This window comes from Odocoileus virginianus, chromosome 7, assembly GCF_023699985.2.
Source record: "Odocoileus virginianus isolate 20LAN1187 ecotype Illinois chromosome 7, Ovbor_1.2, whole genome shotgun sequence".
Classification (NCBI taxonomy): Eukaryota; Metazoa; Chordata; class Mammalia; order Artiodactyla; family Cervidae; genus Odocoileus; species Odocoileus virginianus.
The window spans coordinates 24,469,526-24,489,374 of record NC_069680.1 but is presented as its reverse complement, the minus strand read 5'-3'; the positions used below and the strand labels follow the sequence as shown (position 1 = coordinate 24,489,374).

General features: G+C 43.3%; 1 long non-coding RNA gene across 1 annotated transcript; it reads right to left on the bottom strand.

Moving 5' to 3' along the window:
* Window positions 1-138: 138 nt before the first annotated feature.
* Window positions 139-16,448, bottom strand: LOC139035989 (uncharacterized). The gene is made up of 5 exons (XR_011488660.1): window positions 16,417-16,448; window positions 15,802-15,831; window positions 6,789-6,842; window positions 4,931-4,996; window positions 139-193 (listed from the first exon to the last, which is right to left on the bottom strand). It is a non-coding gene; the product is annotated as an uncharacterized lncRNA (long non-coding RNA).
* Window positions 16,449-19,849: the final 3,401 nt, after the last annotated feature.

The following is a 19,849-nucleotide window of genomic DNA, read 5'->3' as shown; positions in this document are numbered from 1 at the left end:
AAGGGCTGGAGCCTCCTAGCAATATTTGTTATTAAATTTCCATTTTTGTTTTTATTTTCAGAAATGTGAAAGTTAACTTGTAAACTTGAATATACAGAATATAAAGTTTTGTTGCAAACGCGAGTTATATTTTGTATACCTGTTGGTGTTTGTTCTTCTCCAGAGGTGATGGGGGCAATTGTTACTTCAGCAGCTGCAGTAAAAAGAAAACATCAACTAGAGGTGAACACACAAGACACATGAAGAGAACCAGAAGGAAAGCTGAATGAAAGGAGAGCTGTCTCACCCCCCACAGCATGTCTAGCATCTCTTTGTGAAACATAAGAAGCCAGTTCTCAAGGGCTTAGTGAATGTCCAGCTTGAAGACATGTTTGCTCTAATCTGAGATCTAACTCTTATTTAGCACACACTTAGGTACAAATGAACACCAGTTTCCTGATCTATAAAACTGGAAATCAGATCTGATAACAGATAGGAGTGGGGTTTATGAACTAAGAAGTGAATATATTTTAAAAACTTATCATAATTTTCCCAATTTAATAAATACTTGGTTAGTTGGGGGAAAATTAACTCATTAGCCACATAAATAAATATGGAAAGAGAAAAAATTTTAAATGCCATTTATAATAGCACCCAAAACCAAGGGATTCTTATGGATAAGTCTGGTAAGTATGTGAAAAATTTGTACATGGAAAAATGCAAACTTCTGATGAGATAAAGACTTAAGTAAATGAAGAGACACAGTGTATAGATGGCTCCGAAGACTCAATATAGTTAAGATGCCAACTTCCTCCAACTTTATATGTAGAGTCAATCCTAATTAAAAATCCTAGCAGACTTTTTTTTTGTGTAAATTGGTAAGTTGATTCTAAAATACTATATTTGTGAAAGGCAAAAAACCTAGTTTAGCGAAAATAATTTTGAAAGAGAAGAAGAAAGAACAATGTTGGAACACTCACAATACCTGATTTCAAGACTTACCCTAAAAAAATACTTAATCGAAAACTACAGTAATCAAGACGCTGCGTGTTACAGGTGTACCAACAGTCACATAAATCAGTAGAAGAGTTTAGAAATAGAACATGTATGGTCTATTTTATTTTTGTAAATGGTTATGTAATGGTTATTTTATTTTTGACAAAAGTGCCAAAGTATTTCAGTGGAGTTAGGAGAGTCTTTTCAACAAATGGCATTGGAATGATTAGACATCTCTATGAAAAAAAATCCTTTGAGCTATAATTTAAACCATATTAAAAAATGGACAAAAATGAATCATACAGTTAAATGAAAAACCTAAAACTATGGAACTTCTAGATGAAAAGAGAAAATTTGTGAGACCTTTGGCTAAGTGAAGATTCCTTAGATAAAACACAAAAGTATAATTCATTAAAGAAAAACATTTGATAACTGGACTCATTAAATTTTAAATTTTCTGCTCTTCAAAAAACACCAATAAGAAACTGAAAAGATGTCATAGACTGAGAAAAAAATATTTGCAAAACACATATCTGAAAAGATACTTGTTTCCAGAATGTATAATGACCTTTCTTAGAACACAGTAAGATAAACAATCCGGTTTAAAATAAAAAGAATAAAATAAAAGAATGAAAGCTTTCAGCAGACACTTCACCAAAGAAGGGATGCAAATAAACACATGTAAAACCTAGGATCATTTGTCACATGGAAAGGCAAATTAAAACCACAAAGACATGTCACTATCTCATTATAGTAGAGACTATAATGACCAAACAAAACCCAGAAAATCCAAAGTATTCCCAAGGACATGGAGCAACTGTCACTCTCAAGTGTTGCTGGTGGGAAAACAAAATGGGACACTTGACTTGTATGTGAATGCTTCAGCAGCTTAATTAATAATAGTTAAAAACTGGAAATAAATTCAATATCCATCAAGTAGTAAACAGTGAAATAAATTTTGGTATATTCATGGAGTGGAATACTACTCAGCAGTAAAAAAGAATGGATATCTGATACATGGAACTCTATTGATGAATCTAAAAAGTATTATGCTAAGTAAGGAAGCCCAACACAAAATGTGGCACATTGTCTTAATTCAATACATAATATTCTGGGAACAGCAGGCCCACGGGCACAGAAATCATATCTGTGGTTGCCAGAATCTGGGGGTCAGGAGAGGGGACTGACTGCAAGGGGTATAAGAGAATCCTTTAAAGTAATGGGATGTTTTATATCTTAATGGTGGTAATGGTTACATAGCTGTAATAATATTCTCTGCACTACAACAGTTTTTACTGTAGGTAAATTCTATCTTAATAAGCCTAACTTAAAGGAAATCAGTCCTGAATATTCATTGGAAGGACTGATGCTGAAGCTCCAATACTTTGGCCACCTGATGTGAGGAACTGACTCATTGAAAAGACCCTGATGCTGGGAAAGATTGAAGGAAGGAGGAGAAGGGTCGAGAGGATAAGATGTTGGATGGTATTACTGACTTGATAGACATGAGTATGAGCAAGCTCTGGGAGTTGGTGATGGACAGGGCAGCCTAGCGTCCATGGGGTTGCAAAGAGTTGGACATGACTGAGCAACTGAACTAAACTGAATTCTGACTGCAGGCCAACTATAGAATGTTGGGAGCCTGTGGGCAGGGAAGCCAATTAGGAGTCTGAGTTCATCCAGGCAGGAAGAGGTGACGAGTATCTGGATGAGGACAGTGGCTGACAGATGAAGAGGAGGCCATGAATGCAACCTCAGGCTCCTAGCTAAAAATGAAGAATGATTCATCCATAGGGATGTTTATTTGCATAGCACTAGATATTCAAATATTTTGCAGATATCTTAATAATTTACTTAAAAATTCTTGTCTGGATGCTTAATGTTGGCTATGCACATTAGTCATAGTCTAGTCATTAGTCACAAGTTTGCAAAGTCACTTCAGTCATGTCCAACTCTTTGTGACCCTATGGACTGTAGCACACCAGGCTTCTCAATGGGATTCTCCAGGCAAGAATACTGGAGTGAGTTGCCATGCCCTCCTCTGGGGGATCATCCCGATTCAGGGGTCAAACCCATGTCTCTTGCATTGGCGGGTAGGTTCTTTACCACTATGGCCACCTGGGAAGCCCAGTGTTGATTATACACAACCATAAAAGCACATAAACTGAAAACAACCAGGGAAGTGACTCACAAATAAAAAGTTTGACTTACCAGACAGACTAGTTTTTGCTGATGATGGTGATGATGGTGGTGTTGGTAATGATGATGCTGATCCCGATGGCACTGACAACAATGGTGGTGCTGATGGTGACAGTGGTGCTGATGATGATGAGGATGACAATGGTGATGGTGGCAGTGGTTGTGAGGATGGTGATGAGGATGACAATGGTGATGGTGGCAGTGGTTGTGAGGATGGTGATGAGGATGACAATGGTGATGGTGACAGTGGTGAGGATGGTGATGAGGATGACAATGGTGATGGTGGCAGTGGTGAGGATGGTGATGAGGATGACAATGGTGATGGTGACAGTGATGAGGATGGTGATGATGATGACAATGGTGATGGTGACAGTAGTGAGGATGGTGACGAGGATGACAATGGTGATGGTGACAGTGGTGAGGATAGTGACAGTGGTGAAGACGATGGTGATGATGACAATGGCAAAGGTGATGATGATGACAATGAGGATGATGAAGATGATAATTCTGCTTCTAATTATTAGGATAAGAAAGATTCCTTGTTTTCAGACAGTGGTTCTCAAAGTGTGGTCCCCAGACCATCAGCATAACCATCCTGAACTTGTTGGAAATGCAAATTCTCACACCCCACCCTACTGAATCAGAAACTCTGGGGGCGTGGCCCAGCAATCTGTGTCTTAACAAACCCTCTGGGTGGTTCTGATGCATATTAAAGTTAAAACAAAACAAAACAAAAAACTGCTGCTTTAGGACAAAAAGAAGTGATGGAAATGGCCCCATGGTTTTCTCCTAGTGGCCAAAGTACTTTAAAATCACATAAATATAAATTTTTAACTAGTGTAGTTTCTTTGCCTATTAGGGAGGATCAGATTCCAGGGGGATAAATTTCTGATCTAATCACTCTGGAAAATAGATGGTAATTTTCTTCCAAAAAAAGAGATTTGGTGATGACTAGTGGGCATAGTCATAGAAAACTATTATGTCCTAAAATCAATGACCATTTTAAAACATTAATACTTTTTAAAAAGATGTTTTTTGACGTGGACCATTTAAAGTCTTTATTATTTCTGTTTTATGATTTTTTTTGGGGGGGGGAGACTGTGAGGCATGTGAGATATTAGCTCACTGACCAGGGATCAACAATCTGCACTCCCTGCATTGGAAGATGAAGTTTTAACCACTGGACCACTGGGGAAGTCCCAATGACCGTTAATTTATACTCCTTCAGTGGCCCCAGACACCGGCAACGGCCTGCTAACTCAGTTCAGATGCGGGAAGATTACTGCACCAGGTGACAGGGTAGTTGGCTCGTTTCTAACTCCCTTTTTTGCTGGTGTTTCATTTCATTTTCTTGGTTGAGCTGTCCACCAAGCCACCCCTAAAGAGTGCTTGGGATCTGCCCTCTAGCAGCTGCCCAGAAGAGGGGCCAAGCAGCCCAGGATGAGGCGGTTTCCTAGAGGAGAGCGTGAGCACAGGAGAGCCAGGTCAGCACTGCGTGTCCGTGAGTTCCGTCTGTATGGCATACTGAATTAGGCACTGGGAAACCTTTTAGGCTTCAAGAGATAAGGACCAAGCAAACCAGCCTCCATTAACTGCTTTAAAGCCTGATTTAGCATGGTCATTTTCATCCCATTTCTATCTCACAGGATAAATATTAGCCAGATAGAATTAGGAGTCAAACCAGCCAATCCTAAAGAAAATCAACCTTGAATATTCACTGGAAGGACTGATGTTGAAGCTCCAGGAAGGTTCTGACCTGATGGGCTTGGCCAAGGAAAACTGGCTCTGCGACTTGCTGCTGGCGAGTCGACCATAGGTAGAACTAGAACAACAGGGAAACTGTGATTAGGACTGAAGCATCTCTTTCTGAGACCAGACACAAGAGCACTTCAGACAAGGACTAGCCGCCAGCTATGCCACAGCACTACCAGAACCTCTGGGCTGGCCTCATGTCAAAACAAATGACCCATTTCTAATGAGGCTGGAGTTACCTTCAGACTGACGTTAGAAAGCTCGTAAATGTGTTCTGCTGCCCCCAAAGCCTTGTCCCCTTTCTGCATAAGGATGCTCAGCAGTAGTAAAATAATCATGGATGAATTGGACAAAAGTTCTAAGAATCATAATATCCATACAGATTTGATCGTCGACCCCTCAAAGGACACTGTGTAATCTGATGACATGACCATCCATGTACCACCCATCTGCATGGTAAGGCTGTGTATCTATAGATCCAGTGATGAAATCATTGTTCTACGTGGTATGACAGTTGGTAACTCTTCATTATTTGCTGAGATGAAAAAATAAAAATATTTGTTGGAATTCGGCTTCATTAGTTTGCTAACATGTGAAATCCTAGAACTTCTTTCTGAGGATGGATGTGAGTGCCAACAGTGGGCTACCAGCATTTTCCAGAGTGATGGTCAGGTCTCTTGAGCAGAGGGACTTGCCACTACTACACACTGTCTAGCAGGACTATTTTTTTTTTCATTTATTTTTATTAGTTGGAGGCTAATTACTTTACAATATTGTAGTGGTTTTTGTCATACATTGACATGAATCAGCCATGGATTTACATGTATTCCCCATCCCTATCCCCCCTCCCACCTCCCTCTCCACCCGATCCCTCTGGGTCTTCCCAGTGCACCGGGCCCGAGCACTTGTCTCATGCATCCAACCTGGGCTGGTGATCTGTTTCACCCTAGATAATATACATGTTTCGATGCTGTTCTCTCAAAACATCCCACCCTCGCCTTCTCCCACAGAGTCCAAAAGTCTGTTCTGTACATCTGTGTCTCTTTTTCTGTTTTGCATATAGGGTTATCGTTACCATCTTTCTAAATTCCACATATATGTGTTAGCATACTGTATTGGTCTTTATTTTTCTGGCTTACTTCACTCTGGATAATGGGCTCCAGTTTCATCTATCTCATTAAAACTGATTGAAATGAATTCTTTTTAACAGCTGAGTAATATTCCATGATGTATATGTACCACAGTTTCCTTATCCATTCATAGCAGGACTATTCTTAACTAAGACCAGAGCTATCCCAGCAGGGTCAGACAGCCCATCCACACATGGAGGGCTTATGTGCTCAGTCGATGAATCATGTCTGACTCTTTGCAACCCCACAGACTGTAGCCTGCCAGGCTCCTCCATCCATGGAATTTTTCCGGCAAGAATATTGGAGAGGGTTGCCATTTCCTACTCCAGAGGATCTTCCTGACCCAAGGATCCAACCTGCATCTCCTGTGTCTCCTGAACTGGCAGGTGGATTCTTCCCCACTGTGCCACCTGGAAAACCCATGCAGGTCTTATACATTCACTTACGGATCCAATAAACTTTCCCTGGGTGCCTCTAATGTGCCAAGCACTGTGACAGTGCTGCAGATACAGTGATGAGAAAGGCAGATAAAAACCTTGTTCTCTGGAGCTTAAAATCTGGTTCTGAAGGTGACACTGGGCACCACATTGACCACAGAGCTCTTGGCTGTCAGTGAATTCTCCCTCAGCCTGACCTGCAACATCCTGCCTCTGGGCTTAAAATGCTGGAAGTGGCATGTAACAATACACCACACCCATCTTCATTGCTTTAACTAACCGTTCATTGACCTACCTGAGGATACAGCTGGGTGGTTCATGTCTTCCGGGACAGCAGAAGTTGAGAGAGCTGCTGGGAAAGTAACAATATAAGAGAAATGACTCCTGATGTTTAATACCAAACAGAAAGACAAGGGGGCTTCCCTGGTGGTTCAGATGGTGAAGAGTCCGCCTGCAATGAGGGTTTGATCCCTGGGTTGGGAAGATCCCCTGGATGAGGGCATGGTAACCCACTCCAGTATTCTTGCCTGGGAAATCCCACGGACTGAGGAATCTGGAAGGCTACAGTCCACGGTGTCACAAAGAGTGACTAAGCACAACACAGAAAGAGGAGACTTTATTCACCTGCTTCACATTTCCAGGAGAATCCAATTAGCTGTGGACAAGTTCATTCAATACAGAGCATTTAAAAAGGAACCATCAGTCTTGAAAACATTGTGCTAGACACCAAAGGCCACACGTTGTATGATTTCATTTATAGGAACTAATCAGAAGAAGTACCTCCGTCGAGATAGAAAGCAAGTTGGTGACGGCCAAGTGCTGGGGGGAGGACTTGTGATGACAAAACGGCTGAGGCCATCAGCAAAGAGCAGACCTGCGGCACTCTCTTGACCCAGCTGAGTGCCATGGGGCAGAATTCCCTCTTCTAGAGGGGCAATATCGCACTGCACCCACCTCAAGGCACAGGAGGCCAGGCTCACGGGGCCTGACTGTGCACCAGACTCTTACACGAACTCACTGACTTAACACTCACAACCGCTCCTTGAAACACACAGTTGTCACCGCATGTTTCAGAACAGAAACTGAAGCACCAAGAGGGAGAGAAACCCAGTGAGGGTCACACAGCTGCGAGGCAGGAGAGGGGGCTCCAAACCCAGAGACCAGCAGCTGGCACTGAGCACCGTCCTGCCAAGAGCCTGGGATATGCCCCTCTGATTTCAGAAGAATCCTGAGCCACTTAGACAGGAGATCGAAGAACTGACTGGGTCCACGATTTCTGTTGCAAACATTTGGAAGTGAATGCACATTTGTAAACCAGGATGGGTGGAGCAGTATTCACTATTCAAGCATTTATTTATTTATTCATTTAATGAGCACTGAAAGCCTACCAAACAGCAGGCACTATTCTTGAGGCTCTGTGTGTGCGCGTGTGTCTGTGTGTGTTTGGCTGGGGGCAATATCAAAGATGAGAAAGATACAAATTCTGCTCCCAGGAGCTGATGACATCATTGAAGAGACATATGGACACACATACAGGAAAGGAATAGAGCTGAAAGTGAGAATAGAGAACTGTGGGTCCAGAAGAGGGATGGCAGTTGCCAGCCTGGGGTGGGGGACTGGACGAGTGCTCTGGAGGTTGCGGCTGGTGTTTTAATGGGTGCCCTGGAGGCAAAGGATGAGTAAGTGCAAGAGGAAGAACATAAATGCAAGGCTGACTCAGAGCTGAGCTGTCTCTTTACTCTTGCTGTTTAGTCGCTCAGTCGTGTCTGAATCTTTGTGACCCCATGGACTGCAGCATGCCAGGCTTCTCTATTCTTCACCATCTCCTGAAGCCTGCTCAAACTCATGTTCATTGTGTTGATAATGCCATCCAACCATCTCATCCTTTGTCATCCCCTTCTCTTCCTGCCCTCAATCGTCCCCAGCATCAGGGTTTTTTCCAGTGAGTTGGCTCTTTGCATCAGGTGGCCAAAGTATTGGAGCTTCAGCTTCAGCATCAGTCCTTCTAGTGAATATTCAGGGTTGATTTCCTTTAGGATTGACTGGTTTGATTGGCCTTGCTGTCCAAGGGACTCATAAGAGTCTTCTCCAGCACCACAGTTTGAAAGTATCAGTTCTTGGGCATTCAGCCTTCTTTATGGTCCAACTCTCAAATCCATACCTGACTACTGGAAAAACCATAACTTTGACTATACAGACCTTTGTTACAAAGTGATGTCTCTGCTTTTTAATATGCTGTCTAGGTTTGTCATAGTTTTTCTTCCAAGAAGCGTCTCTTAATTTCATGGCCGCAGTCACCTTCTGCAGTGATTTTCGAGCTCAAGAAAATAAAATCTGCCACTGTTTCCACTTTTCCTCAATCTATTTGCCATGAAGTGATGGGACTGGATGCTATTTGCCAGTGCCAGTGCCCTCTCATTACTCTTCACTTTCCTTGTCTCAGAATCTCTGAATAGGCCTCATGCCTAGTCAGTGTTTTTAGCAGTTAATAGGATTTGAATGTGGTTTAGAGAGAAAAAATAGTTCAGAGATTAATCTCTAAGCTCTGAGGTCAGATTGTCTGTCATCCCACTGCCTTTGGGGATAATATTTAACTTATTTGAGTGTGAGTTTCCCTGTTGAGAGAATGGAGATTACAGAAGTTGTCTTATTTGACTGTCAGGAGGATCAGATAAGAAAATCCCCAAGGGGCAGTCAACAACGGGGACTGACATGGAGGAAGGCAGTGCTGTCCACCAGACGCAGAGCATGAGTCACCTGGGCAATTTAAAATGTTCTGGCGGACAGATTTTAAAAAGTAAAGAGGAACAGGTGAAATTAATTTCAGTAATGTACCTTATTTAATCCAATACGTCCAAACTATGATTATTGCAACATGCCGTCCATATAAGGATGCTGATGAAGCAGTATTACGTTCTTCCTAGGGTACCAAAGAACCAGGGTGTATCTGACATGCACAGCAGGTTTCAGCCCCACAGAGCCACATGGAACGCAGGTACAAGGGCTCATTGAAGATCCCATCAGTATCTTTAGGACATGAATCATTTGATGGTGTAACTGACATGGCAGCCTCACAGATGATGGAGGAAGGAAGAGGGCATGGTGTCGCACGATGCGAAGATAAAATGACCTGCATGGTGACTGCACACACCACGACCAGGGAGACACATCCCCTCTTCAGGTGATTCAGGGAAACAATGAAACCTTTCCAGGTTGGTCACTTCCCAGACATCAGGCCAGATGTTCTGATTTATTTTGTAAATTTTAAAGATATGAGGTGACTCTTTAGGAACCTCCTTTTCTCATTCATTGACACACAGACCCTCCCTCCCCCCTCAGCATAAACACAATCCTGCCTTTTCCTCCCACTCTTTAGAGTGGGAGTGGGAGTGACAGAGATGCTAGACCACCTCTTAGCCACTGGTCCTCAGTCTAATGAGGTTCATCCAGTCCCTTTCTCTCTCTCTGTCTCACGCTGATGTCCAAGCTCAAGCTCAGGTGCTCAGTATTTTTTTTTTTTTTAACAAGAATGACATGTTTTGGGTCTTAATATTCTCCCCCTTGCTGGCTTTGAAGATGGGCAGGAGGCCATGAGCCAAAGAATGCAGGCGGCCTCTAGAAACTGGAAAAGGCAAAGAAATGGATCTCCACTTCTAGAGCCTCTGGAATGAGCACTGCCTGGCGTAGCCCTGGGTTTTAACTCAGTAAGACCTAATTTTGACTTTTGACCTCCAGAACTGTAAGATAGTGAATGTGTTGTTTAAGCCACTAAGTTTATGCCAATCTTTTAAAGCAGAGATTAGAAACTCATATAATAAACAAATATTACATGTGATCAAATGATGCTTACTCCAAATAAAACCTGAAACGTATCATTTAAGGGATTTTGAACACTCTCAGAGAAGTTGCCAAGATGAGGATTAAAAATAATAAAATTGCCATGTTCAAAATAGTTTCTAGTATTTGTTTAAAATAATGACATTGTTATCTCATTTTTTTTTTTTTAGACTCAGCTGGGGCAACACTGAAAATCACCCCACACAAGCTGCATTACAAAGGGCAGGTTATAATGAATTGGGCTTCCCTGGTAGCTCCACTGGTAAAGAATTCACCTGCAGTGCAGGAGACACTGGTTCGATTCCTGGGTCAGGAAGGTCCCCTGGAGAAGGGACAGGCCACCCACTCCAGTACTCTTGGGCTTTCCTGGTGGTTCACTTGATAAAGAATCTGCCTGAAATGTGGAAGACCTGAGTTTGAAAGATTCCCTGGCGGAAAGCATGGCAACCCACTCCAGTATTCTGGTCTGGAGAATCCCCAAGGACAGAGGATCATGGCAGGCTGCAGTTCATGGGGTCTCAAAGATTTGGACATGCCTAGGCAACTAAGCACACATAATGAATCACTCAGCGAAATAACTCAACAGCACCTCTTTCATTTATTTTTCTCCTGTATTTTGACAAGCAATCAGAAATGTCCCAGGAAAGAGCACAAAACTGTTCTCTTACCTGACAGTACAGTTTCTGAATTTCCATCATCTATTGGGTACAAATAAATGGAAATATTTAATATTCAACTAAATCAAATAACTTCTACCTCACCTACTTAATCATTTTTAACAAATCTATAACGTGAAGGTCAAAAATACCAAATGTAAAACATAGTGAACTCCTGCTGAAATACAAGCCCTTGGACATAATAGATTCTCAGAAATATTTGCTGATTTGATTGATTTGAAGAGACTCTAAAGGTAGTAGCTTCAACCTGTGATATTGGCTCCGAAGAATGTTCACCCCTTGAGAGTGGGCTAGTCATCATGAACGAACTAAAGAATTAAATAATAACTCTGCACGCCAAGACCTAGAACAATGCCCCAAGTGTCACTGACACTCAATAAAGTTTGCTCTTATCATTCCATGTACATGAGCTCATTTAACCCAAATGGAGCACAGTGAAGCAGATGTTTTAGTTCCCTTTATTAAAAAAAAAAAAAAGATGTTTTAATCCCCTCATAAAAATGGCTTGCCCAAGGCTACACTAAATAAATGGCAGTGAAACTGTTAGTTGCTCAGTGGTGTCTGAGTCTTTTGCAGTCCCATGAACTGTATGTAGCCCACTAGGCTCCTCTGTCCATGGGATTCTCCAGGCAAGAATACTAGAATGTGTAGCCACTCCCTTCTCCAGGGGATCTTCCCGACCCAGGTATTGAACCTGGGGACTCCTGCATTGCAGGAAGATTCTTTACCATTTGAGCCACCAGGAAAGCCCAAAAATGCAGAGTGGGACTCAAACATGGAGCTTCTACTGCTAAACCCACGGCCTTTCCCTCAACCCAGAGCTCAGCTGAGTAACCCACGCCTGTCTTCAACATGTTCCCACTGAGTTTACCAGTTGCACAATGCAAGACTCGGCAGTTTCCTAGTCCATCAACAAACGGATGATTCATGTACAACACATGTAGTATGTTCTCCCTCCCCAGTTTGGCTCATCAGTTCCAACCAAAAAAGCTTCTAGTTTTAAGTCAAAAAGAAAATTTGCATCAAATAAGGACGAATATTTCAAATTCAACATGAGAAGACTTCCCACCTTGTGGCAATGGCAGTGACTCACCAGCATTCTTTTCAGGGAGAGGAGTCAAGACTCCAGCGGCTGTTAAGATGTAAAATATTCATTCTGAGCCACAGAGTGGAAAGAACATAGGCTGAACAGCTGCATAAGCTACACAAAGATTTACCAAGACTTTCCCTTAGTATGGTGGCAGCAATAAGGCTTTTAGTAGCAACTCCATTGGCAAAAAGAAAATATCAATACTAGTTGATAACTTAAAAACCTCATGACTGAAAAGAAAATGAAGCTAACTCTTACTGAGGGAACAAAGTGACCCAGTAGCACTTTCAACTTACTTGATGCAAATTTTCCTTTTGACTTAAAAGTTAAAGGGTTTTTTTTTTGTTGGAACTGATGAGCCAAACTGGGGAGGGAGAAGTGAAGTGAAGTGGAAGTCGTTCAGTCATGTCTGACCCTTTGTGACCCCATGGACTATACAGTCCATGGAATTCTCCAGGCCAGAATACTGGAGTGGGCCTTTCACTTTTCCAGGGGATCTTCCCAACCCAGGGATCAAACCCAGGTCTCCCTCATTGCAGACAGATTCTATACCAGCTGAGTATACTACATATTTTGTACATGAAAACTTACTGGTGGGATCATCTTAATGGCCCAGAAATGTGCAAATGGCAAATAATGATAGTAAAAAACGGCAATCTGGTCCATCCCCTGTTTATTCTACCTTTTCCTTTATGATCTACCTATTACTTTCCTGGGTGGCTCACAGAATGAAAAATGTCAAGTCAATAAAACAAAAACATGCATTTACCCCATGCTGGCTTTAAATTTTTCAGTCTCTGTTAATATGTGGAGAAAGAAAAGATCGCTTTTAGGAATAGGGATATTGTTTCTAGAGAGGCTTCAATTCAAAGTGAATTTTAAAATGAAAGAATGTGACTCCGAGAAATAAAAATGTTGATGCTCCGTGCCTTAGTTCAGATGACTTTAATTAACCATCAGATACACGGACACACAATAGCCCAGTGTGTCTAGTAACACATCCTAGACAATCGTGGCCATCCTATTCCTCCCAGAGACTGCAATATCTCCAAATAGGAGGCAAATAGTTCCTGACCCACACGAAACAAGGGAAACACAGTAGCTCTACAGAATTGTCTGCTTTTATGGCATTCTAAACCAAAAACCCAAATAATGGAACAAAACAAAGGCAAATCAAAGGGAAAAGAATGAAACAAAAAACATACAATAAAAAACCAACACACACACATGCACATACATACTTCCACCAATATTTGAGCTGTCGGAATAGACTTAAAAAACTTTTTAATTGTCATGAATACAGTCATTCCGGTTGAATACAACTGGGATTTTTAGCAAATAACCAAGTTATTTGCTCTAGATCCACTAGATGACTTCCTTTGTTTCCCAGCTGGTACACACCTTTATGACTTCAGGGTTGGTTGTGTACATATCAGCCACACGTCCGGTGGAAATTCATTTCTTTGTCTGGACCAGTGGTTCTCAATCAGAGGCAATTCCCCTACCCCCACCCCAGCAGACACTGGATAAAGTCTGAAGACATTCTTAGTTTCCAGAGTTTGGGTGGTGATCCCTCAGTGGGTAGTCGTCAGGGATGCTGTTAAACAGCCTACAATGCGCAGGGCGGCCCCCATCACAGAGAATTACAGGGCCCCAAACATCCATAGTGCTGAGGCTGAGAAACCCTGGGCTGAAACAATCAAGACAATTACTAACTGGTCAAAGACTTGTGATTAGCAACACATGGCCTGGACTGGCAGTCAACAGGACAAAACTCATTGCTATTCTAATTTCTAAACTCCTGGCTTCTACACCTTCATTTGATTGCATCCTTTTTAGTGGGAAAAGCTTTATCTTTTAGTCCCCCACAGTGCCCTGCGGAAATACAATGCATTCAGTGAATGATTAATGTCACTGCTGACTTCTGGTGTTTTTTCAGTCACTTTGGACTCCAGTCCTTGTAATGGGAACCCCAGTACCTTTCATTATATTTCTCTGTTTAAAATCCACTTCGACATCTATTTGTTAGAAAATTCCTGCACTCAAGTTGAGTGCCTCAACTGACAACTGTCTTGACTTTGCGCTCATATAAAGGGTCATAGATGGTCTACACACATGCTTTTATGGCATTCTAAACCAAAACCCCAACTGATGGAACAAAACAAAAGCAAATCAAAGGGGGGGAAAAAAAGAAAAAATATATGATAAAAACCCAAAACACACACACATGCACAAACACATGCACATACACACTTCCACCAATACTGCACACAAGTGCAAGCTCTGCTGATAGATTAGTGGAGATGCTGTCTGGATGATGGGATGTGCATCCTTGGAGGGAGAGGTGACTGCTACCTGAGCAGACGACACTGGCGTCTTCTCCAGGACCGCAGATATGGATGTACCAGTCAGCATGGGGACACTGTCCCAGAAAACTCTTGTCTTCCTGTACAGTCCACATCATCCAGCAGAAACTGGCCTTCTCCTTCCCCAAAGTGGGCCTTCACTGGGGCTGCCAGGGCAGGCCTTCAGCTCAGTTGCTGGCACACCACCTTGGCTTCATGCATGTCCCAGTGTCCTCACAGACCCTGCCCCACTGGCCACGGTAGAAAACCTCCCCACCTCCAGAACATCTGCCTGACCCATTCACTAGCTGCAATTGCAGCAAGTCTTCAAAAAAAAAAAAAAAAATTGCATATTAGGAGAAGGGACACTTTCTGCATTAACCCATTTGTTGAGCTGTTCGACAAAGATTAACTGAACACATGCTGGGTCCCAGCAAATAGCCCTGTGGCTACTGCGATTCACAGACCAGCCCTGGTTTTTCCTGGCCCAAAGTTTAGAGTCCAGTTTGAGGAGACTAGAGGAGGCAGCCCCATTGATCCAACATTAAATTTAAACTTACAGTTCTGCAAGATGCTAAGAAGCAAACATCAAAGCTACGGTTTTTCCAAAAGTCATGTATGGATGTGAGAGTTGGACCATAAAGAAAGCTGAGCGCAGAAGAATTGATGCTTTTGAACTGGGTTGTTGGAGAAGACTCTTGAGAGTCCCTTGGACTGCAAGGAGATCCAACCAGTCCATCCTAATGGAAATCAATCCTGAATGTTCATTGGAAGGACTGATGTTGAAGCTGAAACTCCAATATTTTGGCCACCTGACATGAAGAGCTGACTCATTTGAAAAGACCCAGATGCTGGAAAAGATTGAAGGCAAGAAAAGGGGATGACAGAGGATGAGATGGTTGGATGGCATCACTGACTCAGTGGACATGAGTTTGGGTAAACTCTGGGAATTGGTGACAGACAGGGAGGCCTGGCGTGCTGCAGTCCATGGGGTCACAAAGAGTCGGGCACGACTGAGTGACTGAACTGAACTGAAGAAGCAAACGTGGAGATGTTCATAATGTTTTGAGAACATAAGGGGGTGTGGGTTCCAGGATATCTTTTCTAAGAAGGGATGATGGACTTGAGGCTTGGAGGAAGAGAAGGATGGAGTTAAGTAGACAAAGGGATGGAGTAGAGGCAGAGCCTTCCTTGATGTATTGAGAAAAGGCAGAGTTTATGAGTGATGAGAATGCATAGAAATCCCCAGATGAAATCATTCTATTTGGTAGTATTTGTAAAGTTGGGACCTACTCACCATTTAAAAGCACACAACCCACTAAACCACATCAAATGAGGAGTTACAAAACCTTGACTCACCCCAGGGAAATGGTGTCAGCATCTCAGCATCTAAGAGCAAAGAGGAAGAAATGATGTATCATTGCTGTTGTTGCAAAATAGCCCACCCAAGTTTCTTGGTGAGCACTGCACGTATGTGATGATAGCCCCGTGGAGTAGAAGTTAAGCTAAAGGCATGATTCCAGGAGTATATCTGGTAGGTTCTTTCTAGAAATTGATAGTATTGGATTGGCCAAAATGTTCATTGGGTTTTCACATAAGATTTTATGAGGACCCACAAAGCCACAGGCATTACTGGGGCAGCTGAAGTAAGGATTTTTGTTAGTCTGATTTTAGTTTAATTATATGTTTGAATGATAATGGATTAAATCACATCCATATTCTCTCTCCATAATTTTCTAAAATGCATCTAGGCAACAAGAACAAAACAGTCAGGGGAGAGAATGTTTTATGCGTGGTTCAGGGCCAGGAATCGACTGCTTCTTTTCTTTCCCTTACTTAGTCCTTTCGGTGAAATTCACTATTTGTTTTCTGCCCCTCCCCCACTTCCTGCAGTGGGTTATGTTGGCAAATAACATCAGAGGATGGGGTGCTTGAGGGTGCTCTGTTAAAGATATACTAAGGTATGTTTCTTACCAAAAGCTCCTGAAGTTTCATATTCATCATCTGTAAGAAAGAAAAGAAAGCTGATTGTAACTTGAGTCTAGCAAGTTGAGTCAAGATTCTGGAATGTCCTGCCCTTGCTGGATGGTTCAGCCATCATCCCACTGTTAAGATTCCGGTGAAGCAGTTCAGCCTGGAATTAGTCTTTAATACGGTTTCTCCAAAAAGGAATATTGGAAGGAAATGCCTTCTGACTATTTCAACAGTTACTGAAATACAAACATCTTAATCTAAGCTTCATGAAAAAAAGAAAGTGAAAGTGAAAGTCACTCAGTCGTGTCTGACTCTTAGCGAACCATGGACTATACAGTCCATGGAATTCTCCAGGCCAAAATACTGGAGTGGGTAGCCTTTCCCTTCTCCAGGGTACCTTCCCAACCCGGGGATTGAACTGGAGTCTCCCAAACCAGGTCTCCCACATTGCAGGCGGATTCTTTACCAGCTGAGCTGCAAGGGAAGCCTAAGAACACTGGAGTGGGTAGCCTATCCCTTCTCCAGCAGATCCTCCGAAACCAGGAATCGAACCGGGGTCTCCTCCATTGCAGGCAGACTCTTACCAACTGAAGTATCAGGGAAGCCCCAAACTTCACACTCAGGAATAACACAACACATCTAGCTAGTACTGGTTTTTCTGTTTCTCAGCCTGAGATTGGGGTCGGAGGCACCTGCAGGCTAAACCGGAGAAGGCAATGGCACCCACTCCAGTGCTCTTGCCTGGAGAATCCCATGGACGGGGGAGCCTGCTGGGCCGCAGTCCATGGGGTCGCAAAGAGTCGGACACGACTGAGTGACTTCACTTTCATTTTTCACTTCCATGCATTGGAGAAGGAAATGGCAACCCACTCCAGTGTTCTTGCCTGGAGAATCCCAGGGACGGGGGAGCCTGGTGGGCTGCTGTCTATGGGGTCACACAGAGTCGGACAAGACTGAAGCGACTTAGCAGCAGCAGCAGGCTAAAGAGGTGCATCTTCCCCAGGGACCAATATTACTAAATGGGGAATATTCAAAACACTATTTTCATACCACAATAAGTGAGGTTTTGTTATGGCTGGGAAGTAAAACTCCAGGTGACTTTTTAAGATAAAAGGATCTCAAAGAGAGTCTCTGCTCTAGGCAGGCAACTCTGGGCCACGCTTTTGGGAGAATTTGTTTGAGAAACAAGGGAACTGGTTACTCCATTCACACTGGTCCCCTCACCCACCCAGTCAATCACTCATTTCTCCAATTAACATATACTGACCTTCTTTCAACATCCCTGGAGGGAAGAGCACTTCAGGAAATGGAAGAGGGTGGAGTGAGTTGCAAAGACAGGGAAGGCGGGTCTGGAGGCTCCGGTTTTAATAAATGAGGGCAGCTGGGGAGCTGGCCAGGCTGTGGGGCGTGTGACTGTGTGTATGTTTGGTGGGGGGCGAGGGGAGGTTGGGGGCACGCGAGGTAGGGGAGAAGGGTGAGGTCAGCAGCAGAGCAACAAAGACAACTCTACACACTTGCCAATTCTGTTCAGGCTCAGGGCAGCTTTTACCAGAATGCAGGTGCTGAAGGGTACTGAATAGCTGATGTGGAGTCCAGAGGCTTGAATATTTGCCACGTGACTTTGGTTGAGGTGCATGACCTTGACTTAACCTTTCCCCTGAACCTCAGCTTCCTTATTTGTAAAACAGACATCATAAAACAAGCCCACCAGAGTTGGTAAGGATGGTGAGGGATCGTGGCTGGAAGGTGCCTAGAAACGCCTAGGTGTCTAGAAAATGGGGAGGAGTTAACAAGTCTTGTCAGGATTGACCGCTTGAGGCAGGCTCTCAGGCAAAACCGTTCAAGAGATTCAAAGCACCTGGACTTGGAATACGGGGCAGACTAAGATTACAATAAAGATCCAGTAAGTCTGTCAACAAATCATACTAGAAAGAAATTAGATTATTCCTCTCCCTAGAAAAATGACAGAGGAAACTTAATCAACTTTAATCCTTAAAGGGGAGAATCAGAGGAAATTACTGGGAAAATAACTGAGGCTGATACTTGAGGATGGAGCTGTAGATAAGTCTGCTGCTGCTAAGTCACTTCAGTCGTGTCCAACTCTGTGCGACCCCATCCCTGGGATTCTCCAGGCAAAAACACTGGAGTGGGTTGCCATTTCCTTCTCCAGTGCATAAAAGTGAAAAGTGAAAGTGAAGTCGCTCAGTCATGTCCGACTCTTCTCGACCCCATGGACTGCAACCTACCAGGCTCCTCCGTCCATGGGATTTTCCAGGCAAGAGTACTGGAGTGGGGTGCCATTGCCTTCTCTGGTAGATAAGTCTACTTCGTTAGTAAAACAATTATTAATTATTAACCATCAATGAATATCAATTAATAAGTCCTTATTAAAATGAACAAATTATATGGCACATGCCTGGTTCTAAAGCAAGGTTTCTTAACTTCAGCATTAATGACACTTTGTTCTGGAACGTTCTCTAGGGGGGGAATGGGAGCTGTTCTGTGCACAGCAGGATGTTGAGCAACATCCCTGGCCACCACCCATAAGATGTTAGCAGTGCCCCCTTGTCGTGACAATCGAAAATGTCTCCAGACATTGCAAATATCCCCTGGGGGACAAAATCACCCCTGGTTGAGAATAACTGTTCAAAATCCTACCTGAAAAGTGGTTTTCAATTCTCCCGAAGTAAGCGGCTTCAAAGATTCGCTAACTGGGCTACTCTCAGCACCTCTTTGTATGCAGCACTACCTGCTCATCCACCCCGCCCCCCCCCCCCCCCCCCCCAGCAACCTAGGTGCTTGGCCTCGAGGACACGCTGTAGAATAGACTAGTAGACTACTCTTATCACCGGGCCAAGCCCCCTGGAGCACCTAGACACGGCAAAGGTGATTCTGCCTATAAAGGAAAGGTCTTGGGAGTGTCTGGCATGGTCTGACCACGAAGTGGGTGCCAGGGGTCTAGGAGTGTGGAGGGACCAGAACTGCCTTTACCCTGGGCAAGGAGGCGGGGGTGGTGAGATGGTTGGGAATGATGGATTAATGGACCAGAATCCTCCTCCATCCCCTTATCCTACTCTCAGAGCCACCTTCAGCGGGAAAGGTTCTTGAAGGGCAGTTCTGGTCTCAGTCATCACCAAGAGAAGTGAGTCCACTCCTTTGTGACAGAAGCTGGCACATGGAATAGTCTAGAGGTCAATTCCACAGGAGACAGACACTGTGTCCACTGCTGGGTCGCTCACAAAGCATCCATGAATGGGTGCTTGGCTCTTGATGATGGCTTTTGAAATTCTTAATAATTTTTGAAAAAGGAGACCCACATAATCATTTTGCACTAGGATCTGCAATTACTGCAACTAGACTAAGTCTTTTCATTTCAAACCTAGTATTCTTTCCTAGAATGATTACCTTTGGCTTCTCAGACAGACACACAAAG